Below are 24973 nucleotides of genomic sequence, written 5' to 3'. Positions count from 1 at the left end.
CAAGCCAGAGAGGCATTACAGTCCTTTCACCTTTAGGTCACTACTATCCACTAACACCCAGTTTGTCAAGTTAGGCTGACTCTTTCTTGTCCTTGGGCCTGGAAGATTCCTACAGAAATGCAGGGCTTGTGGCCAGCAGGAGATCCCCCTCCCCTTTCCGTGGGCTGGTGTTTATTTCTTTCCTACAAGTCTACTCCCCACTCACATACTTTTTTCCTCACAGTTTTCTCATCTGACCTAATTTGTGAAAAATTGAATTATATTCAGTGCAATCAGTTCTTGAGCTATCTGCATAAGCAGCTTCACAGGGCACTGAAGACTATGCATATCTGTTTGGGAACATTTCTATTTGTGTTTGGCTTTACACATTAATAAATGTATCTTTCAGTACTCTAGTCAGAATATTCACCAGGAGAAACTTCCAATCAGTCCTTCGGAGCTCCGTGTAAAAACGACCCAAAACAGGTAAATTGAATGTTGTCATAACAGGAGTTTTTAGTCTCAATGTATGTTTTGAGTGCTAAGGTATGTGGAAGATTAGAGCAGAAGTATTTGTTAACAAGTTTGGGCTCAATTTCTTAAAGAGAGTTTGCCATTCTGGGCCTGAGCTAAAGAGCCAAGGTGCTCCTACCCATCCCTCCATTGTGCCCAAATGTTCCCAGAGAAACAAATAGTTTGTGTCATCTACAAACAATTCACTTTCACCCGCATATGCCAGACTCTGCTTTCCCTCTAGCTGCCTTTGGAGAAGGAACCTCTCTGTTGAGACAGGCTCTCTGCACTTCCATCTTTTTGGATATCATATAGATGTCAATATCAATTGTCACCATGCCAGAAATACAGTGAGCACTCCATGTATGACTCCACAAGATCATAGTTCCCTCCAGGTTCATTACAAAAATCTCCCTTTTCACAATGTGTGCACAAATATGAATAGCTAGCTGATGCACAAGGGATTATTATCCGTATTAAAGGACCAATATAATTTTGTATCCTTTCTGGTTTTGGAAGATTCAGTTGTCTCTTTTAGAAATTTATAAGGCTGGGAGCATATGAGCTGATTTGTTCTGCTTGCCTGGGACAAAAACAACTCAAGGCTCTATGTAGCACCCAGAGACTGCAGTGTGTTATCTGCCATTGACAGCAGTAATAGGCAATAAAAACAAGCTTCTAAGATCCAGGCTCACACAGACATATGAGTACACCCTTTTTTAGATGCTCATGTCAACTAACATTAAGTACCTAATGCTAACCAGAACAGTTTTAAGAAGAACTGATATCTGGAGGCAGGTTGTTAAGTCAGTGCTTTCCATTTGTGGGAAAACAAACAAACAAAAAAAGATAATCAAGAACCAGATGAACCAGTCTTAATCTCCTCAATAAAAAATTCATTACATTATTCTGCATATATATTGTAAATGCTGTCACTTATCAAGATCCCAGTGAAGATCAGCTTTTCAATCCTATTTCTGTGTAAATTATTTGATTGTTGTATTCTACTAAGGCAGTGCTGAAGTAATTTTTACTTGTCAAATTTTGACATAGCATTCCAACAAAATTAAACAAGATTCTTTGAAGATTAATGTGTCTTACTGTGTCTTCTGCACCCAAGATTTGTGATATTTTATTATACCATATGCAGCCAATTCTCCCAAAAGAAGTGTGAAAATGTACTAATTAATAGGGGGGTGGAGGGAGAAAGAAAAACAGCTAGTCAGGGGACAATACCTCTATGCATCAGTATGTTCCAGGGTAAATTAGTTTCTGTTAAGCTTGAAAAGCCTTTTTCCCATCTAGGAGATGTCAGTGAGGCCTCAATGAAAGCTGCCAAGGGATGAAGTGAAGAAGTATCCTAAAAGAATAGACTGTGCTTCATGTCCTGGAATTCTGCCTGGCTTGAACAACTCTTCCTTCACTCCTTTCTGGGAAAGGGTTAAGACGAAAGATTGAGTTTGGACAGATTTATTATCATACCTTGAAAGTGAACTCACCAAGCAAGAAGCGGGAAGAAGGGAAGACTAATTTTTCTCAAAGACTCTTGATTAGAACAGATATTTTCAATTATGTATGATTGTTTTATCTGAATATTATAAGGATCAAAGTCATTTAATCTGTCAGTCAGATCAGGTCTCCATCTCACATCTGGAAGAGGAAAAACAAACAATTGAATGCAAGGTGCTGTTCTCAATTACAGTCATCTAGGTAAATAATAATTATATGGTTTGCTCTTGTTAAGGGATAAACCTCAGGAAGATCCACAGAAATGGTCTATTAAAAACACTGGTCTGTGAATTTAAGTTTAGACATCAATAAGTTACATTTCCTAAGAGAAACACTGTCAGAACTGCTTGTGTTATCTTTTCTTTTAACAATTTGCTTCAGCCCTAAAAAAAATAATTTAAAATCTCATTTATTCTTTAACTCTCTTTCTATTTTTATTTTTTTGAGAAGAACCAAATGTTTCTACAAAAAAATAGCTTTGTGATTGTCAAGTTTTTGGCAGTAATTAATTTATAATTTTTGGTTCTGCCTAATTAATATCTTGAGCCATGGATCTTCAGTGCACCAGAGGAACCTTTATGGATAAGCTTCAGACTTCTGGTTTGTAACTTATATTCAGCTTTGCCCCTGATCAGGTGTTAGGATAATAAGACGTGACTGTTGGCAGTCAGAGAAGGTGCCAACTTAGAAAGTGTCTCCTGCTCTGTTGCATAAGAGTGGAAGCTGGCAGGAGTTGTCAGCTAGCAAGCACATACCAGATGAGTTACAGCACAGAACTCTGCTGGAGGAGAGGTTTTTATGTTACTTTCACAGCACTTAGAACCAGAATTTAATGAAAAGGGGATTTGCAGGGCTCTAAGAGTTTTCAACCAACCAGTAGGCTCAAGGGGTGACTCCTGAGAAGTTAACAAAACAAAACTAAGAAAAATGACCCATTATCATTAGATTTAGGTAGCTATGATGTACTAGCAAGGGGAAGTATGCATGGGTCCACAAACTCATGAGGCTGAGGATCTGAGCAACAGGCTCTTGAGTCAGAGTAGAAGAAAGAGTGCAACCACCCAAAGCTACATCAATCACAGCCTCACACAATCAAACCTTCTTCTCCCTCCTCCTCCATATTCCCAGAGCACACACTTCTCTGGACTGCTGTCAGACAATCAGAGACCTTGTCATTAAATACTTTCTTTCTACCATGGCAGAGATCTGCTCAGCAGCCTCTTCTACCTGGGGCTGGCAAAGCAGCTCTGACAACCTCATTCATCTGACCAGGAACCCCATGTCAAGATTTTGCTCTATCCTTGTGTCACAGATATAAACAAACAGCCGTTGCTTCTGCAAAAATTACCAGTATTATGCAGGCTCTTGGGAACACCCATTCTTCACATCACACAGTCCTGCTAAGGACGGCAGCCTAGTGGAAAAGAAAACAAAATCAAACACTCCACCATTTAGTGAAACTCAAAGGTTTCAATGTGCCCACCCACAATGAGGCCAATCCCAACTTGTCTGAATTCAGGATTGATGTTGGACTCACACACAATGAGTAGGTAAACTTGGCACCTTGCTGCTTTCCAAAGACTTAAGGCAATCAGCTGGATGCTCTTCTTGGGAGACCACGCAGCATTTTTAAACACATCTATTGGAGCAGAGGTCACCTTGATGTGTAAATAGCCTTTCACTGCCTTTCAGAGTTTCTCTGTCCCAACCTATTTAAATAGGAGTTAAAAGTCCATTCTGACCAGTTGCTGTATCTTACAGTAGAACATGGACTGTCCAGCTTCTCCACTCCTGCTTCTGTTAAGCTCAGTAACTTCAAAACTGGGTTGGTAGTTACTAAACATTCTGTGCAGATGATAAGTGATGTGAATTTACTACTTAATAAAACTAATTACTTTATTAAACTTTCTAAGGAAAGAAAAAGTTGAAATACACCCAAAACCAACAAAACCCCAAAGTCGAACCTACAGCAATAAGAAGAAACCCAACAGCAGCTAAAAGAACCTCTGCAATTTAATATTCACAGATTTCTGGCTTCTGTGTCAGCAACTGGGTCCTGCAATTTCTTCAACTACTCAGTGAGGCATCCAATTTTTCTGCCTGCACATCTGTTTATTGGCAGTACTTTAGTCACCCCTTAATCCTTTTTGTCATAAAGTAAGTTTAGCTAGCTCCTGTATTATCTGCCTGGAAGGCATATTTACCATATGTGAAATTGAAACCAACATTAAACTATAGATATAATGGTCAATGTCATCAGAAATTAGGCCATTCATATGTAAGATGCTTCTAATGGTTTAGAATTGTTCCAGAAACAAAAAAAAAAATTTAAAAAAAAAAAAAGAAAAAGAAAAAAAGAAACCTACAAAAAACCCCCCTGCTTAGCCATGTAGATTCATTCCTGAGGCAAAGTTTGTAGGAAGAGGTAAGGTTTTTAATTAGACCATCTGATATGCCTGGAAAATAGCAGGCACGTGCTTCCAGGCACATGAGCCCTTTGTCAGGTCTGAAATACAAGAGAAACACTTCAGGCTAAATACAGGTTGAGAACAAGCTGCTTTGAGTCTAACTTTATTATGTTAATCAGTCAATTTGAGAGAAAGGTGTGCTTTGTGTTGTAATTCCTCAGCTCATTACATGTGGAAGAGTTCTTAAATTCCAAGGTGCTGATATGCTTAGGACACATTTTATTGTACAGTTGGCTCATCATTCAGCCTAATAAGGAAAACACCCAGGAAATGAAACCGAGTAAGAGCAAAGGGCACTCGATGCCTATCTGTGTCTGGTCGCTGACACTGCATTTGGGAATGTGGACCAGTTGGGTGACTCCAAATACCTCCCTTCCCCTCCCATAACAGCATTGCCTTTATTGGAAATAAAAGAGAGGTTAAGGAAACTATTTCACCAAATATCGGCCTTGCTATAATCTAAATGGACAAGCCAACATTCACTACACTGGCTCCACTGACATTAATTGCACAGCAACAAGAGTTCGTGCATTTCAAGGGCAGGAAGATCCATTAGATCATCTGCTCTGACCTCCTGCAGAGCTGCACGTTGTATTATTTAATAAAAAACAACTGTACTGAGCAGGTGCTCCAAGCCAGACCCCTTCATTTCTCATTCAGTTTCTAAGCTTCCTATTCTTTTCCATAGTAACTTAAATCTTTGCATGTTGCAATGCTATACAATAGGCAAACAATGTCCTGACCTGAACTCCTTCAGGGTGTCGGTATCAGAAAAGCAAATATTTAGACAAATGGTTGTGATAGTTAGTGTAAATAATGAAGCAGTAACAGTGAAGTAAAGACATTTCCTGGAGGTTTAATGCCCAGCTAGGAGGAGCTGATGCTCTAAACTGATTTTGGTTAATTAATAAATGTCTTGCCATTGTCTATAAATAGATTATTGTTGCTATTTTTATATCATGAAAACAGAAAATTAGGTATACATTTAGAGTCCTGTGGCATATGGCTTTTTTTCTGGATCACAATTGCCACATACATCATGTGGAATAAATGTTTGCACCCTGACTGGTTGAATCATTTCTCCAGAATCCATCATTTCATGTCAAAATTCCTCATTGGCTCATGAGTCTCTTGTTTTGCATGACCTGTTGCTTTCCTGAAAACAGAAAAAAAGACAGCTGAAGGAAGGCCTTTGTCTTGAGGTCCCATTTCTGTCTCTCTGAGTAATGTTACTGTGGGACCTACAGGTCATCTGGCAACATTATGGGAATATTCAATTATCCCTGGGAAATGCCATGTCCCAGTGCTGTGGCACAGATGAGCAAACCACATAAAACTAAAAAATGGATTTGAAAAGCAAACCCTTAAAGGCTTGGACATTTCTGTGAGTATAGTCTTGAGAATTTTTTAGTGCCTCTGCCAGGAAAATTGTTTTACAAATTTTCAGCATTCTGCCTATCGTTTTGATGTCTTCTTTTTTCCCCATCCTTGCCTAATCTTGCTGGTCACAGGAAGCAATGAAACAAACAAATAAAAAACCCCATTGTCTATTAAAGAGGCACAAACTGCAATCTATATAAATCCCTGCCACATTTTTGGAACTGGTGCATTTTTGCACTTGAGAAGTGGTCCTGGAAAATCTGGTACCTTCAGGTCCTTTTGGATTAAGATTAGGCAGAGCTCTTCTACACCTTGACCTGACCCAATGCTGCACATCACAAATTGGAAGGACCAGAGAATTTTGCTGCATAGCTTCCCTTCTTTTGTGTCAGACTGCTGAATGATCTGTGACAAAACTTTTGGACAACTTTGAGCCTACTTGCTGTCCTTTTCCTCAGAACTGGCCAGTTCAGTGCAGTGGTTTAACAATAGCTGGCACCTCAATATCATGTGCACTTCACCCCACCACCCAGTGGGATGGGGAGGAGAATTGGAAAAGAGAGAAGGTAAAATCCTTGGGTAGAGATAAGAGTAGTTCTAATAATTTTAATAAATTAAAAATATAATAATAAATGTAATGAAAATGGAGGCACCAAAATGAAAGGGACCTAAAACTGAAGAAATGCAGGTGATACAGAGTACATGTGCTCACCACCTGCTGACCAATGCCCAGCCAGGCCCTGAGCAGCTACCAGCACCTCCTGAGCAGTTTTCCCCAGTTCATATACTGAGCATGGCATTCTGTGGTATGGAATATCCCTTAGGTCAGTTCAGGTCAGCTGTCCTGGCCACACTTCCTCCCATCTCATTGTGCACCTGCTTGCTGGCAGAGCTTGGGAAATTGAAAAGTCCTTCCCTGAGAGTAAGCACTGCTTAGCAACAACTAAAACATCAGTGCGTTATCAACATTATTCTCATACTGAATCCAAAGAGACAGCACTGTACCAGCTACTAGGAAGAAAATTAACTCTATCCCAACTGAAACCAGAGCATCCAGCTCCAAAGCTCAAAGACAGAAGGGATGGAAAAGAGATGCAGTCAACACTTGTCTCTCAACATTAAGACAGCAGTTCTCAGTTTAATTTCAGGATAGCACAACTGAGCTCTTGGAAACATATATGTTCCTATCCTGTGGGCACAGAAATATTTGTCATTTTTATAGATGGCTGAAATATATTTGGAAGCTCTAAGACTGTGGCCATCCTATATCAAAGGCTGTTTCATAACAAAACACTGTAGCAGTCCATTTATAGAAACAGCATACTGCACTCTGGCTGCTGTGGGTAAAACCAAACACCCTCCCTGCCTTCCTAAAACAGTAGAAACAACAAGACCTTCCTCCAGAAGGGCCATTTCCATAAAAGAAATAAAATTAAAGAGGAAAACATTGTACTGAAGGAGGAAGTTGGGGACACAGAAGCAATGTTTTCAACCCAAAATTGTCACGTGAGCAGGTGGTGGATGGCAGAAGGCAGCAACCAGGGGAATACTCTGTGGCTGTGTAATTTGCTAAACTGAGGTGGACACAAGGAAGAAAGTTGAGGGAGGACAGGCATTTATTTTAGAAAGGAAATTTGAATCCCATTAGAATGACCACAGTGGAATGAATCCAGCCAAGAAAAGTGAAATGGGGGTCATAAATAACAGGAATCACAGGTCAAGCAGCAAGGTACTGCTGCAAAATCCATCTGAGTAGTAGATGGAGGCTTCCAAAAGCACATAACTGTGAGCTCTCAAGGACTGCAGGCTCCCAGGACCACCAAGGATGCCTGTAAGTATCTAACTTACACTCAAGACACGACTTGACATCTCTTCCAGCTCTTTTTTCTGGTCTTCTCATTTGTTCTGTGACTGGCAGGAGCGTCCAGATCTGTCTCTTCAGTGTTTTACAGGGCTGATAACACACATTTCCCATCTCTGCAGGATAGAAGATCTTCACTGCACCACTCCTTTCCACTGTGATAATTCCATTCCCACCAACACTCTCATAACAGTTTTGAGTACACTTAAATATGACTATTTCAGTCTCCACGTGGTACCCAGAGAGAAAACTTCTTTATTCTCTGGTGCAATATCCCCTGATACAGGAAAGCATTTCTTTATTGACAAGCATTAAATATTACAACATCATAAGGAAACTTATCTAACTTTACAACACAGACAGGAGAAAGTAAGTTGAGTAACTGCACAAATATGTAAAATTTTAACTGAATTAGTTTTCCCAAATGTAATCATACAAGTTTATTACTTCCATACCAATCCATTAGAAACTTTGTGGATATACAGTTGACCAATCAGTTTCAAAGAGTTTGATTCAACAAGATGCCTGTGGCATCTACCTGCTGTACTGCCTTCATGTTTACATGAGTGGCTCTGCTGAGTGCCCTGCAGGACAGGTCCCTTTCAGGGTGTCACTGACAAGAGTGACAAATATTTGTATATAAATATGAACACATACACTACATGCTCCCTTTTCCAGATTTTTTTTCACATTAATAAATAATGTAAGAAAGTTAGTGCTGTCATAGTGCTACCTCTCCTGTATGATCAGGAAAAAAAAGTAAACATAATAGATAAATAAATAGGTTTGACTGCAAAAACATGGTGATTTCAGGGGCAAATAGTAGGTGGGTCTGTCTACCACTGGCTGTTTTTTTTAATGGTGCATTCTTCATCCATACCAAAGTCATAACAAATACCACTCAAATCATATCTGTCTATAACCAGATTTGCCAAAAATAAAATTAAACAAACACATAGGTTTTCTATGGCATGTTTTACTGAGAGATGTTCCTTCTTGAAGGAAACCTAAACTGCTAAGGGCTTGAAAGGCATTATTATTCTTACAAGAACTTTCAATCTGAGAAGCCATCCTTCATCTTGGGAATTTATTTCAGATGGGGACCAAGCAATAATTGCCATCCTCCTCCACAGACTTATCTCGTAATAAGAAACATGTGCACAGCTGGAGGGGTGTGAGGTTGGGGTAGGACTGGCAGTGGAGATGTGCACGTTCAAGAGCAGATGGAGCACTGCTTTTTATTAAGAGAGAAGAAGTAGATTCAAAACACCTGGCAGAGAGGTGCTTGCTTTTCCCTTTGGTCTCATGAAAGCTGTTGTGACAGTGAAGGCATTTACATGTAAAACAACTCAAAAGTAAAGGGAAAGAATGTAAATTAAAAAAAAGAAAAAAAGAAAGAAAAAAAAAGAAAAAAAGAAAGCCATAGAAACTGAAGAACTTTCCATAATAATTGTGCTTTCCATAATAACTGACAGACTGGATAGTTTCAAAGCAGAACTGATGCTTCTCAACAGCGCTGCAAATATGTCATTTTAAAATACAAATTTAGCATTAGATTTATTTGGAAAAGGTGTATCAGATTAGTGTTTTAGAAGTAATCTAACATAATTTTAGAAAAATCCATTAGTCACCATGGAGGCTACATCTTACCAATGTCCACACCTACAGAGTGACCCTGTGTTTATCATTCCATACACCAAGAGACACCTCAAAAAAAAATAAAATTAGAGTGAATATAAAACAGCCAAAGGTTTTGAGAAGCATACCAGTGGTTTTGAGAAGCTGTGCACCAGTTTCCTGAGGTTGAATATAGTTTATCATTGGAAAACAGAAGAGATTTTTATCAACTATTGAAAATAACTGGGAAGCAGTGGTAACAGAGATAATGAGTTCCATTCAAGAGTAAAGGCTGTTTCAGAAATTCTCACTTTTACAGAATCTTCTGTCATATGAAGATTTTCATAAAATGGCAAACACCATCCTCAGAGGAAGTGCAGAGGACAGCACATTTTATGAAAAAGATAATGATAGTAACTAAAAACAAAAACCAAAACAAATTCTGAGTTTTTTCCCAAATTTTTAAACAGATTACCTTGGTTTTTTAAAGATCTATTCAAAACCACCATACTTTGCAAGATGATCCCCAAATACTGGCAAAAAAAAGAGCATTACAAATACAAAACATTCAGCATGTTTTGATCTTACCCGTTTTCTAGCACGGCTGAAAAGACACACAACATAAAGAAGCGATGACAGTAATGACTAAGATTGTTTTAGGGACAGGTGGGAAGAATAAAAGGACATTGCTCCCACACCAAACCTGCGTAACCTCTGAGCCAGTTCCCTGAGCTAACTCTAGTTCACGTACTCATAACTTCCTGTGATTGATATTGCACATTTCTTTGTCCTTATTACTGACCAAGGCCATAAATCCCAATTATGGAAGACAGTTGAGTTCAAGCTGTTGCCATATTTCAGAGCAACACTAACGCTGGGGTTACCAGAGGTCACCTTGGCCAGAAAGCAGGACTATAGCACAGTAAGTCTATATCTTCACTAGTCAGCTGTAATGTCTTTCAGGCTGATTGAGCTTTGATTACCCCCTATCAGACCCATAAGCCACATTCTTCTCTCACAGCCAGGGACAGAACCAAGATACATGATCTCCTGTCTTGTGACTTGTGAAATGCACTGGCAAAGTACGTGTCAGCCCCTTCTCCAGAGGCTAAATGAAGTAGCAGCCACTCATGCAGCTGAAGGGAAAGATGTGGTAGGGGAAGAGAGAGCCTTCTGAAAAAAGAGACCTCTGAGAGCCCACAACATGCCTTGCACAAACTACAGATTTTTACTATTATTGTCATTATTAATATTATTATTATTACAGAAACAGTCCTCCAATTTTATGCACATCTAGATGTACCCATTTAAATGCACCAAGTCTGTATTGCAAGCTTGTTGATGTAAAAACATCAGGGTTCTGGTTAATAGATAGATACAACTGCCTTGAGACACACCTAACAACTCACAACTTTTAAAAGTTGTTGCCAAAATACAAAAGGAACACAGCTTAAAAGAAAAAAAACAACTTGGATTCTTCTACATCTTTGCCTTTCAGGGCATTATCTTCATCATGACACAGTTTCAGAATTTAGAGTCCGCTGGAAGGAGATACCAAAAAGTTTAGCATGCCCCAGCTTATTCACAGCAGCCTGAGAAGGCAGTTTCTCTGGGGAGAAGATGAAATCCCTGCATTTGACCTGTGTTTTCTGGCATATGCTCAGACAAAAGGGATGTTAACAATTCTTTTATATTTTATATTTTCCAAACTCCTCAATGAGGGTCAGTCAGCGTGCACAGGAGACTGGGGCTGGCAGTCTGGACAGGCTTCTTCCATCAGAACCAGACACTGCAAGGAGCTCCCTACAGGAGCGTGCCTCCCACAGGCACATTCCATAGGCACTGGCTGCAGAATGAGTCACGCTTCTGCCTGGGAATTCTGATCAGAAATATGGGATATGCAAGTTTGGGTTTCACATCATGTGACACGTTCAATGAATTTGAAATGTGAAGAAGTACCTTCTTACTAGACAGAGTCCAGCCCAGAACTGAATGTCTCAGATGAAAAAAACCTTATAACAGACTAACAGCAATGCAGGGGATTAAAAAATCTCACTCTCATCTCCAGGCACACAGAGCATGTATGATCTAAAAAGGCTTTTAGCCTTGTATTGAGGAGTCAGAATGAACCATCAAACAAGTATATATATATTACACACCTTGGCTGCAGGATTAATAAAGTCATTTACCAGGACATCTAGAGCTCCTTAAGTGAAAGGCTGTAGAGGACAGTGCCCCTGCCCTGTAGATTTGACTGGTATTCAAACTATGTATCCCACCTAATTTCATCCCATTTGCTCTATTTATACCCCTTGAAACAGAAGGCTCAGCATGCCCTACAGTCAGTAGAGATCTGGAGACAGGAGGGAATATTCCCTTAATTATCCTATATCCCAGTGGTATATGTCACAAGCCAAAGTGCATAAAGCTCCTGGCCTGATTACCATTCACATGCTGTGTGGAATTTATTAAATTCCTTATCCCACAGCCATTTAATCAGTGGTATTATTGGAATGAGATATTTACCCCACTGGGTGGTATGGACTGGGGCAGGAAAGCATGCCAGGAACAGCTTTGCTGATGCCTATTTATAAAGGCTGTAATTTTCTTTCCCCCTCCCTTTCCTCACTAGAACCAGTTAGTCAGAGCTCCAGCAACAGAGCAGGGCTTATTCCATGTCTAGTTTTCTGCAATAAATCTTTACTCCTGATGTGTTTTGATCCACAGCCAGTTTAATCTGCCTATTGACTGTTAAACTCTATTTATTGTTTTCATGGGATCTTTAAGAATTAGGCCTTTCTTTCTTTCTTTCTCCCTCTCCCAGATCCAGGTTGGATTTTTTTTTAAAGAGATTTGGAGCTGGGCTGAATACCTGAGAAAGCCATTCCTTCCTCAAAACAAAGCTTTCATGGCATTACCCATGGCCACTGCCCCCAGCCTGTCTGGCTGTATCTGCTTTAGACAGAGCTAATCATTGAGTCTTCTTGCTTGGACAATCTCCAGATTCCCCATTCAGTCTCCTCACTTGGACAGTCTTCAGATTCCTTGCTGAGATTGCAAATTGTAACCAGCTATTGTTCTTATTTAGATTTCAACCATGGCCTTAACTGTGACTTGAACTCCAGAGCAGTAATATTGTACATGTGCACAAGGAGTGACAGTTTCCTTTCCTAACACTGAAGGACAGTGTTCATCCCTGTCCAAACACCAAAACATACCAACCAAACACCAAAAATAGAGGGGCAAGACACATGAATCAGTCGGTCTTTCTCCCCACCGATGTGCAAGGAGCCTGAACAGCTATCTTGCAGTTGACTTTACAGAAAAACATCCCAGCCTCCATTCCCGTTTATTGTAGTCTAAATTAAGTGTCTGTAAGTATAATTTTTGCTCTTTTTCCATGACTATTCAGCTTTCTGCAATACATTAAATATGCCTTCATCCACAATAATCCCTGTAGCACAGCTATGTTCTGTCCTGATTTCATTCACCTTCATAAAACCACGAAGGAACAGGGGTAAAAGAGGGATGGAGAAACATCTGGTTAGCTAACACATGGGATACAGGAGTAATGAACCTTGCATTTTAATAGGTAAGTCTCCACCTGCACAAGATTTCCAGCTTCTGCACCAGCAACAGCTCCAGAGAGGGATAAATAATTAAGACAAGAAGGCTGAGGTGGAAAATGGCTGTGATATTTGCTTTCCTTAAGCGCCCATTAGGGACATGCATAAAAATCAGACACGGTTGGGTTTGCTCTAAGTGAACTTTGACTGACCCCAAAAGCCCTTTTAGCTGAACAGAGTGGTGAACCTACCCTCTGTAATCTGAAAAAGCACTAATTACTCTTTGGCTAGTCCTAAGACTGTGACTCTCTCTTATTTGAAACACAAGAACCCTAAACCCCTGTGACCCCATAACTTCAAGCTTCAAGGGGCCATGACCCCTGTGTTACACAACCATCCCCCAAGAGCCTGCCTGCTCCTATGGCTACTGCCACACCCAGACATTTGCCACTCTAGCATGTAAGTGTGGTGAAATGATAACTTGGATCTCGCATCTGGAAAAGCTTAACCATTGTAGTAAACCAGGCATGATTCCTACTGCTGCACTCTATTTTTGTGGGGAAGCACATAATGAGTTTTTCATTGAAATAGCCTCCTCCAGGTAAAAAAATTATATGGTTGACACTGATCAACTGGTTCAACAGGTGGCTGACATCTTCAATTCCAAAGGAAGGCAAGTTTGAGGAGAGTCAGATCTAGAGGAGATCTTGAAGATTAGGCAGAACTGCTTGCTGAAATGTACACTAAGATATACGTATTCCCCAAGAATACAGTATGTGGTATTTAAAGGGTCTTGTTCAATCTGAAAATCAAGTGATGCTAAAGTTCTTCTTTCCTTTCTGTGAAGCCAATTCAAAATCAAACTTCTGATCCTCCTGCTGTCAAAGAGCCCAGCTGAGAAAGAGTACATCAGAAGCTTATGGGCTTTTCACCAGTACTCTACATCCCTTTGTACAGAGACTCCAACACTGATCAGGTTTCACACCCATAAGAACAGGCTGGAAGACATTCAAGAGCTCAGGAAAGTGGTTCAGAGGACAGCTTATTAGAAAGGCAGTGTAGCTGCAAAAGAAACTATGGTGGCCTCTTGAAAGTTGTCCACACTATTGTAGCTCCTGCCATGCTTTAATCTCAGATCAAAATGTCCCTGCTCTGTGCAAACAAAGAGGAGAGAGTTTATATAAAAAGAATCTAGGATAAAAATCGGCAGGTGCAAATAAACAGGAAAGCACCAAACACAGTGTCTGCCTTTAGCAGTAGTTCCACAACTACCAAGAATGTCAAAAATAAAGTGAACTTCAGTGTTTTATCTCATTGATTCCAAAGCAGGGAGAACAAGCTTATATGGCCCTCCTCCATGAGTAGGTAACATGCTTTCCTTTCAGGATCTCTGGTTCTGTTTCCCACTCTCAGCAATAATTATACATATGATGGTGGACAACTGAATTGATCTCTGTCTCCATTTCTCCAAACAGCCTCAGGAATAAAACTCAGAACCACGTTTGCACAGTCCATTGCATATGTGCCCTCATCACTGACAGTAATGAAAAACATCCAAAATAAACTAACCAACCTCTGCCCCAAACAGGATTATAACAGTTAAAGTTTAAGAGTATGAACTTAATTTATGAATCATGCATTCATGTTTAAGAAACTCACTGTATGACTGGATCTTGAAAATAAATTGATTTTCAATATAACTTGTGAGATAAATCAAATAGAAACAAATAATATCAATAATAACACTAATAATATACTAAATAATATGTTGGATTTCAAGCAAAACAGAGGAGAGTATTTAAAAGAAGTGTCTATGATATTCTTTCCACCATTAGTCAGGGTACCAAAGAACTAACTTAATACCCTCCTGAAATTTCAAACTCTGCATATTCTGGTGAAACCTTATTCTATTAGGAAGGTGTTTATGTGTGAAAAGAAGAGACACATTAGTTGTTTTCAGCTTTAAGATTTACAGGATGGTGACATCAGCCTCTCACACTCAACTAGGGACAGATTTTTTGGAGGTTTTTGCAATATTTTTACTGTACTGTGATAAAATATTTTGCATACCTTGCAGCTCTAAGAGTTCTTTGATATATGCTAATAAAAATCCAGAGGTGTGACAGTAGCTATAAGTCTATTGCGTAAGTGAAGTGACAAATATTTTCTTGCTTGCTCACAAACCATCAAAAAATAATTTTCTTTAAATACTACAGGTTTTTATGAATATTCAAATGACTAAGTTTTAACTAGAAGTTTCCAAGACTAACACTGCTGATTCTGTTATTCCTAAATGATTAGCTGGTCACAGAAAATATTCATATTTTTTATTGCAGTTTTTTGACTATATTTGCTGAGAAAATAATTGTGAACATCTGTCCTGACTGGTCAGTGACTGACAGATCCACAGTAAACCTCAGACATATTTACAGCTAAGGAGGTTTCCAAATGTAGAATGGTGTCCTGGGAGTGAACAGGCTGGCTGGTTGCTCGTGAGTCACAGCTGAGAAATGCACTACAGGTACAAGCTTATAAAACCTTGGATGACCTGCAGAACACAGACATGGAAACCATATCACAGGAAAACCCCAGTGCCACATAAATGCTGTCTGGATAAATTTACCTAATTGCAAATCAGAGCTGGACACTAAAAGAGGAAGGGTCTTTGTACGGTAATACTGCATGGAAATGAAATAGAAAAGAGCAAGCTGTGAGGATGAATAACTTGCATGCAGAGTCACTGGGGGAATACTGCTCCTGCCAAGCAAGAACAGGAAAGGAAAAGTGGCCTTGCATTTAGGACAGAGTTTGGAATTTGGAAACCCATGTTTGGGTCCTGGTTTTGCTGAAGCACTTCCTAAGTCTGAGCAAGTTCTTCTGAGAGGACATGGCGGCACAGTCAAAAATGAAGTTTTAGCACTTTTTTACCTCTGGGATATACCACTGTCAAGGCTAGAGAGATGCTCGAGTGTCAGACAGTGAGACCAGAGAAATCTTATCACATTCAGTCAATCCATTTATTCCAAAACTGAGCCAAAACTCTTGGCTCTTATGTGAACAAATGTTCTTGCCAGGCAGTTTCAGCACAATGGAAACCTTCAGAGTGAGGCAGAGCTGGAACCAGTCAGAGAGGTGTGAAGAGAGTTTGTAAACATGTCCTCCCAATTACATTGCCATTTATAGAGAGCAGTGAGTGACCAGGGTAGCTGGGCAGCATAAACACATATCACACATATTATAAACCACAACACTATACTATGAAACGCCAGTTAGGATTAGGAAACCCAAATTCGTTTCATGCATTGCTTTTAGAAGACTTTTTGATCTAGCATTCAGCTCCAATACCCATGTTTTAATAATGAATAGGAATTATCTGAAATCTGGAAAACCTGTTTAAAGGTGAAAGAAATGCAAGTTTGTTTTCCTGAATTATAGCTTGATCTCATATGATGCAGGGGAGAACATGGGGCATAGGGACAATATCAGAAGACTCCTTACTTCAGTTATTAGTCACAGGCACAGCCTGGATGTTTATTACCTTCCTCCTCCTCCCTCCCCTGCTTTGTCCAATCTAGAGATGAAGTGTCCTGGTTTGGTTTTGTTTTTCCATCAGGGAGGGTCAAGAATTTTTTAGTTCCAAGGCGCTTGATTCCCGACCCCTTGAAACCACTGCACTGAGGTTAACTGCCTCTGCAACAAAGGTTTCTCAACTTGTGCATTGCAAAACCAGGGGAGATAGGGGAGGAGAAGGGAGTGAGGGGTCAGAAAGGCAATCAGGGGTGTTTGTAAGGCATTGAAATGTTATTACAATCCAAGGCCAAGAAAATCTTGCTATTCTCCTCCCTGTACCACCTTCAACTCCAAGGTCAAATACTCCCTGCCAAGATCTCAGAAAACCTGAGCACAAACATGTTAGAGAGACTTCACCATGCTATCACCAGCAGATTTTTCACTCTTACTTTTATGGAGAGTCACAAAAATGATTGACTTCTAGAAAGGGGTTATGACCTAAGAAGGCTGAGAAATCTTATACTTGCTGAACCTGAAATTAGGGGCTAGTCTGAGCCTTAATTCAGTGGAATGCTATTAAATAAGCCATGGAGATATTACAGCTGAGGAATTAATTCCATATTTAAACACTCACATAACTTTTAAACAGGAGTAAAAATTGAGATGAAATTGCACAGGCAATTAAGCAATTTTCTGAATCAGTTTACTTGTTTATTGTTGGATGTTTGGTTTGGTATGTTTTTTCTTAAATTTATACAGTCAGTTTTTAGTCATACCGATGTGAGAACATGGACAGAGATCTCCTAAATGTAAAACAAGTAAAAGAAAGTATACGTCTCCATTTTCTAAGAACTGAATGCAGGGACAGAGTGCTATAAAAATGCAAGTGGCACTGGAAGATCTGTGACCGCATTTGAGCACCATTCTCAGGAGCAGCAAGTGAAGAAATTAAATGCAAGGTATGAGGGATTGCTGCTCCTTCTAACAGGGAAATTTTTGTGCAAAGCACCATCTTCCTAGATGGATGCCTGGCTCTGGCAGATCTTCATGAAGCACCTCAGGGGTCTTTCCACAGATATGCAAGGAGCACTGTGGGTCATGCAATTTAACCCTGGAAGTGGCTCAATGTGGAAAAGGTAGGAATTTTCAAAGGCTTTTTCTTCCTTACTTGCAGCTTCTCCTCCCCTGTCAGCTGAGAAAATTTTACATGCTGCTCTGTTATTCCTTTCACAGGGTCTTAAAGGTGTCTTAAAGACTTTCACAGAGTCTAAGGTGCTTGTATTCAAAGATGGGAAGAGCACTGTAGGAGCTTGTTGAATCCCCACCTCAAAGACCCTAAACCAGCAGTTTAAATTAATTAAAACTATGAGCCTCTTCTATATTCCCCTCCCATTCTTCACCCACCTTTCTACCCTGGAGCCAATCCAGTCCTCTACCCTTCATCCTGGTTCATTTCAACCCTGGATGAAAGAGAGTGGATGTCAGGCATGGGAAACATCACTGCTTCCATGAATGGACAGCTGCTGCTTTCAAAGAGGGAGCTGGAGACACAGAGGAACACGGTGTCATTTGTTGTGGCTTCTGCTTCAGCAGCCTTTAGATTGCCCCAGATTTGGCAAAAAATCACACCCTGGGCCAGGATGTGACAAGATGTTTGCTTCTCCATCTGCTGGAACAAGGATGCCTGTGTGCTGCCCAACCTGCTGGCCCTTTTGCACAATTCCTTTAGAAACCTGCTGCACATCTGTGTGGGGTTGCACTGAAGTCATTACCAGCAGACTGGAAAATGTGCAAAGGCCAGTATTGTCTTCTGGGCCGCTGCTCCATTTTGAGTGAATTGCACTTTAAAGAGATTTGAGGCTTCTTGAATGTGTTCATCGTGGTAAAATTATAAAAACTGACAGTGCAAAGACAGGCAGAATGATTTCATTAGGGCAACACACATACTAATTTCTATCTGCATCCAGCAAGTTCCAGGGATTGGTAAGAGTACCAGAAGAGTCCTTCTATTCACTCTTTCAGTACCTGCAGATTCTTGTGATCCTTTAGCACAGACCAGTTTTTCCTCCTCAACTTCCCTGAACTGATAGAGTGCAACAGTCCTTCCTTGTCCCACCTGTAAATTGCATCCTTCCCCTCCCAGCCTAGCTTGTAAATTGGGTGCTAACTCTTCCCTTGCTCTTCACTTCTTGTGACCCTCTGGGAGAGCAGCTTTAGGCATCTGCCCAGAAACCACAAACCAGGCTGTGTGAATTTGCTTGTAAAACTGAGCAGCACATTATCTCTGGCAGTTACTATCAAAGTGTGTGACTCGTCAGGTAAACATGGGAATCCAGGCCCTTTATCTTCTGTGCTGGAGGAAATTTTCAAAGAAGGGCTCTCAGAGCCTCACTGTCAGTCTTTGCAGTCTGGGATGGAGCCAAGGGCAGGAAGGTTTGGTGCAATGGGAGCGCTTGGCAAGTAGAAGAAAGGTTGCTATACACCAAAAAGAGCATCCTGAGCATTAGCATTTGTCTTGTAGGCAGAAATGGGCTGCAGGAAGAAAACCAGGTGAATTTCTATCTTCTGATTCAATCTATTTGTTGTATCTGCAGCCTGAGGAGAACAAGCTGATGCCACTGTCTTTGCCCCATCTCGTGGATTACTGCATGCTGGGAAAAATGATGGGAAAGGTCTGCCTTAGAGTCACACTCACCTCATATACTGATATTCCTGTATGGCAAAACATCAGTCATGAAGAAGTGTCCATCTCTGACCCTCAAGTACAAGAGAAGACCCATCAATAGAAAATGATTAAGACAGAGTATCTGGCATCCAGCAGCACTGGGAACGGCCCAGTAAAAGTAATTTCTGAGAAATTAAATAAAAATCACCCAACAAAAAGGAACATTACCATTAAAGTGGGATTTAACACTGAGGAGAGAATCAGCCAGCTACAAGCACCTTATAAACATCCAATTGCAGGGAGCCAAAGAGAAGGGAGAATTTCTTCTTGCCTAGGGAAATTTGACCACATCCTTTAATAGTATCTTCACATTTCAGAAGTCTTAATAACAGCAACTTGTGTTCAATGCCTTTCATCCTGGAAGAACCCAAAGAACTTTATAAGTGACTTAGCAAACTATACAACAATATTCACCCCCTCATTCCCCTCAAGGCTGAAAACTGACTGGAATTGGCAAGCTTTCCCTTTTGGTTTCCAGGGTTCCATGGCTATTTCTCTAGGCCATTGCTTTTATATCTTTGTTTTGCTTTAATAGCAAATTTGATAGCATGGGAAAAAAGGCAGCTCTTTTCTCAAGGACAGCTGCAAGAAGATAATCAATTTTGGGGGGTCAAGAAAGAAAGAAAAAGACGTTCCTTGTCACTCCAACAAAAATATCAGTTTTGCTTTCCAAAATGGGGGGGGGGCCCTAACATCAAAACAAAAAACCCCACTTGAAGAAAACACAGAATATTTCATTTGCTGTGAATTAAAGCCTTTTCTTGATGTTTTCTGAAGACTGAAGTTGACTCAGCTGTAAAACAAATCAGATTTAATTTGGCAAATAGAAATTAAACTATTTAAATTTCAAAATGCAGTTTTTCTTTTGGACATAGCTTTAAAAAAATAAGAAAATCCATGTCACCTGGTGCTTTTCTTTGCCCAGAACTTAAAGCAGTGCCTAGACACAGCCTAAGGAGGGGCCAAGTACTTCAGTTCCTACTATCTGTTCTTCTCTGTCCACCCAAACTAGCAGCAGCACCTTCAACAGACTAAAACAGTCTTTTTCCTCCATGAATTCATTCAGTTCAGCCCTCATTGGAGCTGCATAAATTTTACTGTTCACAGCATCCTCTGGCCAGGGGTTACACAGCTTCTGCATTGAGCACAAAAGTATTTTGTTTTGATTGTTTCAGTTTCCTCTTGATAATTTTCTAGCAGCAGAAGGCATTGAACCAAAGAGTGCACAATCATTCCTTTCTCACCACCACCATGCCAACAGCTGCTTTTCTCTTTCCATGGGGAAAGCCTGTGTGTGCATGGTCTCTGCTCCTGCAGAGGTGTTGAGCAATTGCTTTGGCTCTCTCCTTGCTCTTGAGAAACTATAGTTTCTATACTATTACTTAGCAGGAGGCTGAACTTTATAACCAAATGTGTACAGGGGACCTGTGATTGAATATATTTTGTTTATGCACTCCAGACTGACCTTCCCCCAGCACTGTAGGAATAGCTCAGATACCCAAGACACAGACATGGGGCAGACACAGGACCTTATTGTACTGCCTGCAGTAGGAAACACAGCTTCTTGGGGATCATGGGTATGATGAAGGACAGCAGAAGACACGCACTTCAGAGAAAATGGCATCCAAATTGTACTATATGCACAGTATGCATACAGGCACTCATTTTGATCTCTGGCAATTTCCTCTTACTATAACATCTGAGTGAATCAAAAGTGCCCACATTTTGTTCCCTTGCTACAAACAGGACTGATGGAAGTCAGATGAATTCTTCAGATTAATTCCTCTGGTGATCTTACGAGAGACTGGACTATACCTTAAAGGTCTGTTGGATCACCAGATACTGAGCTCAAGAGATATTCCTCACACTTCTGGAGCAGAGCTGATGAAAGCTGATGACCTATAAAATGGAAAGGAAAATCCTGTCCCCATTCCTCCCTTAAAAAAAAAAATAAAATTGAATTTAATTCAGAGGTATTGAGAAACACATTGAGCAGAGTGGAGGAAGAAAACAGCTTGCTCATCCAGCCTTTATAAGCAGCTGGGCTTGAGCTGAATGGGCTTCTACTGTGCTCTTTGTGTAATAGCATATTATAAAAACTTTATTAGAAGGACAAATTTAAGCATGGCAGGAGGAGAAGAGGGAACAACACCCTGAAACCTTGAAAGGTCAATCAGCTTCTTTAGGAGGGAGATTTTAAGCCTTCCCTTACACATTTCTTTAAAGTTTTGGATATTTTCCTCTACTGATTGGAAAGTTTAAAGCAACAGGAAAAAGAAAATATAAAACTAGCAAAAAACTCACCCTAGAGTGCAGCATCCTTTTTTGAACTCAGCCTGAGATAGACCTCAGTTATAGGACAGTTGGAGCAGGAGAGGGCTATGTGCTCAAAGAGATTCTTCACAAAAAATATCTTACTCAGACTTGTTCATGTTTTCTATTGACACAGAGGTAACAAGAAGAGATTCAATTTTAAATGGGATCACCAACAAAAAACATAAGCTGAGAATTTAGAAAATGTGCATCAGCTGCTGAAAAACACATAGGGACTCCTTCTTACTTCAATCACTGTTCCTTCATTTCAAATCTGATGCAGAGACCATGGAAGCTCCACTATTTAAAGCTTTAAGTAGCCAACTTCAGACACCTGCCTTTGTTTTCACAGATGGCAAATATCAAAAGGCAAATCAGCAGCTATGGTGGTTAGAGGATTAAACACAAATTTTAAGACACTGAGTAATCACTGAAATCCCAAATCACAGGTAATTCAGAAAAATCAGAGTTTCATTTCATTAGTCCCTGTATTTATCGACTCAAAAATAACAGTTATGCTAATTGATTGCTTTCAGCTGCAAAATGTAAGCGTTAAGTGAACTTTTCCCAAAGTGCTGCATTTCAGAAATTAGGATGTCTACTGTACGTAGGGGTAAACCTGGTCTGGTTACAAAGCATGGTGTTACACAAAACCTCTTGCTTCCCTTGAGCTTTTGTCTTGGTAGCAAAGAGACTTTGGTGTGTGTTTCAAGCTGACTTGTTAACAGAATTAAGCCTGTCTGTTTTGAACTACTGTGACTTGAGGAAAAACAGATCATTATTTTTTTCCCCCTGAAGTTAGGAACAGAGAACTTGGGTGAATTGCCTGGGTTACCATGCCCTGTCTCCACAATTGCAGCAGCTCTTCAATAGCTTTTTACTTAGGGGGACTACAAATCTTCTGATGTTCCCACACAGCACAGGCTGCAGGATTCTTCCAGTGCACAGCAAAGGGGAGACTGTAGGAAAGGCTGGGAAGCTGCAACAACAGCTAACAAAAGCTGTTAGCTGTCCATGAAGGACATTGCAAAAATCCTGTTCTAAAAAATAAATTTGTCATATGATACTTGGAAAATAGAACTTGTCCTTTTCTACAGAGGAGAGTAAAAGCAGATTTGAGCTGCGGAAAAATTCACCTCTCTTCCCAGTCCCAGCAACTTGATTAACTGTAAGCACCTGAGCCAGACACACCCAAGGCACAATGAGACTGATACAAATAGAGCATGTACATGTGCCCAGGAATGTTCTCTGGCACTGAAATCAACTGGCACTGAAATCAACTGGCACCAAATAACTGGACTGCCGCGTCTTTCAGACCCCCAAAATAGGCTGGCTACCTGAACACTGCCTTCTGTGAAAGGTTTCTGGATCAGCCTCTGAACAGCACCTGGAAGTAAATTTTGGAGAGTATTAGCTGGCACGGGCAGAATGCTGACAGGGATACCATGTAATGTGTTGTACCATTGAGCAGAAGGATATGAGAATCATGTGTAAGAATATGAGCAATCACATTTCAGTGCCTGAGAATATTTCTAATAATTCTTTACTTTTCTGGTATTAAGTCTCTTGGAAACTTTTGAATGGATTTAGTTATGCATTTTGTTTAATTTTGAGCAACTTATTAGTAGAATTTTTTTTTTCATTAAACCTGCTCACCATCAGTACTTGAGGTTAGAGATCCAAGCTGTTATTACTCAATATATAGGTTTTGTGGCAGTGCTTGTGTGTGGCCCATAGTATTAGCCTCCAAACATAAACACAAGTAATCATAACAATTTTTCACTCAGTGGCTATTTTGTAATATTTATGTAAAATTTCATTGACCTATAAAATGTTTCTCAGTAAGTAAAATTAATACCCTTGAATAGGCAGGAAGTAGACCCCAAACAGATTTGAAGAAAAAAAACCAGCCAAGTCATTCAGGCACCTCTCTCTAGTAAACACCAACCAGTTCCATGTGATTTTGGCCAACTTCAAATACTTAACATGGTTCAAATGAGACAACTATGAATCTGGCATTCCTTTGTTAATCCCATGCCCCAGAAGACTTCAGCAAAGCCGTTTTCAGATTCTGTACTCTGGTCCATATGCCGTACCTTCGTTTTGACTCACAGATTTTGGTACTTTCAGAGTTTTAGTATACACCACAGCTAGCAAAAGAATTCTTGCCTAGAGACTTGATGTTGCCAGAGTACCAATAACAATAGCTGCCAAAAAAAGCCTGGAGATTCCAGGATGGGAGTTCCCTGACAAATGAAGCAAATAGTCTGGTGGGTGCCAGACTCAAATAAATGACATTTGATTCCTTCCAGGTGTGTGCCCTCTACCAGTAAATTCTCCTGATAACAATTCCATTCCCCTCATCTCAAACCCCCACAGTACCTTCATATTGTCACATCCTTGAAACTTACCACACCTACCAGTTCACCCATATGCTTGTTAAATCTTCCTTCCATGGTCTTCTCTTAGCAGTGGGAAAAGTATCAATATATCAATGTACAGGGCATGTACCAGCTGAGTAGTCAGATAAAAAAATGAGAAAAAACACACCACACACACACACACCCACACATAACTACTGAACAGTATTGCAACCTTTTTTTTTTTCATAACAGGAACTTTTATTACAGTTTTAGCTATACACAACAACAAATTTTCACTAAAATTTATGTAACTTTTCTCTGAAATCTCCACCTCTGACAAATTTCATACAGCTAGGCTAATGACTTAAAACTATTGTGAGAATATAAAGGTGAAAAGAGAGACAAGTAGAGAAAAATCATTAAAAATTTGCTTCTTTATGGTTTTATATTCTAGAGCTTTCTGAGATTCTAAATACAATTTATTTGCCAGCAAGTAAGTAGGAAACAGTTAGAGGAAAAGTGACTACCAGATAGTGTTCATGAGGTCTCCAAGCAGTCTGTGTGTGTGTGCTTGTGTGCATTCCCACCCACCAAGGGACACCTATCTGCAGAGCTGTATTAAACCCCATGTCTGACAAAAATTGCAGATGCACTGAAAAGAGCCAAGCCCCAGCAGATTTCTCTCTTCCCTGCTGCTCTCTCTGTCTTCAGTTAACTCTGGATGCAGCCTCCTGTTACATATTTCTGGTTATCAATTACAAACAGAAGTCCATTTATTTTCTGGAAAGAAAAATATTTTAGATGCAACAAGGAAGTTGCCGGTTGGGGTTAAACCACAGAGTTGTCTCTTATGAAGTTGTGTATATAAGCTGCCAGAACAATCAGTTCTGCAATTCTAATGCTTGTAAACTAGGGTTACAATAAATTTTGGTTTAAATCTGGGAATGAGATTCATGTTGTAACTGTAACTCTGGAAGACATTCATGGAGTCATCTTTGCCTGAGGTTCAGCCTGAGGTCTTGAAGATGACCTGTGACACATGAACTGGACCCAAGTCCTTCATGATCACCCAGGAGGCAGCGAGTTATTCCTCAGTAGTAATTCCAATTTAATTCAAGTGTATTTTTATCTAGATATCTTGGCCTCTGTCCTTAGGACTCTTTACAACT

The 24973-nt window shown here is 40.1% G+C and overlaps 1 long non-coding RNA gene across 3 annotated transcripts; it reads right to left on the bottom strand.

Annotated features, from left to right (window-relative positions):
• Positions 1 to 3349: 3349 nt before the first annotated feature.
• Positions 3350 to 21720, bottom strand: LOC135309041 (uncharacterized). 3 transcript variants are annotated; one of them, XR_010369346.1, is made up of 7 exons: positions 21689 to 21720; positions 21433 to 21565; positions 20944 to 21027; positions 19099 to 19485; positions 17808 to 17863; positions 7698 to 7826; positions 3350 to 3415 (listed from the first exon to the last, which is right to left on the bottom strand). It is a non-coding gene; the product is annotated as an uncharacterized LOC135309041 (long non-coding RNA). The 3 variants fall into 3 exon arrangements; XR_010369347.1 differs by lacking the exons at positions 3350 to 3415; positions 7698 to 7826 and adding an exon at positions 9282 to 15441; XR_010369345.1 differs by lacking the exons at positions 3350 to 3415; positions 7698 to 7826; positions 17808 to 17863 and having other exon boundaries at positions 17883 to 19485.
• Positions 21721 to 24973: the final 3253 nt, after the last annotated feature.

Source organism: Passer domesticus, chromosome 10 (assembly GCF_036417665.1).
Source record: "Passer domesticus isolate bPasDom1 chromosome 10, bPasDom1.hap1, whole genome shotgun sequence".
Lineage (NCBI taxonomy): Eukaryota > Metazoa > Chordata > Aves > Passeriformes > Passeridae > Passer > Passer domesticus.
Note: the sequence above shows the minus strand (reverse complement) of the source record. Positions and strands in the feature narration are given on the sequence as shown.